This window comes from Poecilia reticulata, linkage group LG16 (assembly GCF_000633615.1).
Source record: "Poecilia reticulata strain Guanapo linkage group LG16, Guppy_female_1.0+MT, whole genome shotgun sequence".
Classification (NCBI taxonomy): domain Eukaryota; kingdom Metazoa; phylum Chordata; class Actinopteri; order Cyprinodontiformes; family Poeciliidae; genus Poecilia; species Poecilia reticulata.
The window spans coordinates 942386-944317 of record NC_024346.1 but is presented as its reverse complement, the minus strand read 5'-3'; the positions used below and the strand labels follow the sequence as shown (position 1 = coordinate 944317).

At 45.7% G+C, this 1932-nt stretch overlaps 1 protein-coding gene across 2 annotated transcripts in view; it reads left to right on the top strand.

Moving 5' to 3' along the window:
- Positions 1 to 1109: 1109 nt before the first annotated feature.
- Positions 1110 to 1932, top strand: part of LOC103477449 (tropomyosin alpha-4 chain-like) — a 9855-nt gene continuing 9032 nt past the window's right edge. The window contains exon 1 of one of the 2 annotated variants that reach the window (XM_008430574.2): positions 1110 to 1341. The gene's annotated coding sequence lies outside the window, so the exon portion shown is untranslated. The remainder of the gene's footprint in view (positions 1342 to 1932) is intronic. The other variant, XM_008430573.2, reaches the window with a different exon arrangement.

The following is a 1932-nucleotide window of genomic DNA, read 5'->3' as shown; positions in this document are numbered from 1 at the left end:
CCCAGATCTACACCACCCAGTTCTACACCACCCAGTTCTACACGACCCAGTTCTACACCACCCAGTTCTACACGACCCAATTCTACACCACCCAGTTCTACACCTCCCAGATTTACACCACCCAATTATACACCACCCAGTTCTACACATCCCAGATCTACAGCACCCAGATCTACACGACCCAGATCTACACGACTCAGTTCTACACCACCCAGATTTACACCACCCAATTCTACACCACCCAGTTCTACACCACCCAATTCTACACCACCCAGTTCTACACCACCCAATTCTACACCACCCAGTTCTACACCACCCAGATCTACAGTCCTTTACTGAGAGAAGAGACTTTGAACTACTGCTGGTGTTGAGAATAAATAATTCTGTGTTTTGATTCTATACCTGTTAGCTAGTTGCTAAGCTAAAGCTAAGCTAAACCTAAAGGAAATGACATGTTCGGAAATGTAAATGAGCTCAGCTAAGGGATGACACACTGGGGACTCTTTTAGGGCGTAGCTTAGATGGAGGCTAACAAAGGAGATCATAAACCCATCAGGGATGCCATTTTGTCTGTTAGCTCTTAAAGTAGCAGGTTATAATGGACCAGCTGTATTTAGGTATTAATAAATGAAATTCATGAATTCAACTGACTGACTCTTTAACCTGATACATCAAGAACTCAGCATGGAGAACGGATGATTCTCTACATAGTATAAATCTCTGATCTGCTGCTGCTGGATCAATCTACTGGTTCTGGCACCAAACATGGAGAAAGAGCATTCAGCTTCTATGTACCACAAATCTGGAACAAACTTGCAGAAAACTGAAAAAGTGTTGAAACATTGAGCTCCTTATATCCAGACTGAAAACCCAACCGGCTGGAGCTGTTTTGATTAATAATAACTGGAACAGTAGTTGTCGTGGTCTGGATTAGAGTTTTTATGGCTTCTCTTTATTTTGCCACTGAAATATAATGTGTTTCTGCAGTTTGTTGTGTTTTTTATGTAAGGCACTCTAAGCTGAAATGCTCGTGGTTCAGGCTGCAGTTTCTTGGGAGTCCAGCAGGGGGCAGTGGTTTGACTGCTTCTTCTTCTTCCTTAGAAAAGAAGAGCAGCTGACGTCATTTCCAGCGGAGGGAACTCAACCCGGAAAAGGGTGTTGGCTGAAGGAGAGGAAGAACCAGAACCAGACCCAGACCCGAATCCTGAGCTGCATCTTGACCCGGACTCGGAATTGGACCGGAACCTCGACCAGCTGAGACCTGGGACACTGTAGCAATCCACACAGCCGCCCGCAGTTTGATCCGGAGCGCTCGGCTAGCCGCTAATAGCTAACATTCCGGTAAGTTCGAAGGCAGCGCAGTGGGCTGGGGTTCTGGAGGTTCTGTTGAGGCCTCTGCTCCAGAACCAGCTGTCTGACCCAACCAGGGACCGATCACTTAATTAGAACTTAAAGGAGTCGGATCAGACGGGACAGGAAGTTACGTCAGCTTAACGGTTCTCTCGTTAAAGTTTTGATCACCGCAGGTTTAGATCCTGAGGGGCCCCGAATGTCTGAATGTGTTTCTGGGGCCCCCCAGACATCCAGGACCTGATCCAAAGCGTATTCTGAGCTGCTCACCGGTTCTAATGGATGACGGCTCGGTTCTGCTGGTCCAGAAGAACTTGGGCAGTGCAGAGACCTTTGGAAGATAAGCGGCACATTGAACAAGACCTTAAAACACCCATACTAATCAATAATCTAATTGATTGATTAGAGACTGAAGCTGTGAAACAGACCAGAGGAGAGAAGGTCAAAGGTTATGAAATAAGAACAGTTGATGATATTTTCCTAATTAAGCCCTAATAATATCTATTTAAGCTCCAGAGCAACTTGACCGTTTTATAGACCGAAAGGCTCAGAGGGGTTAACTCTACATCCGTTTTCTATGTT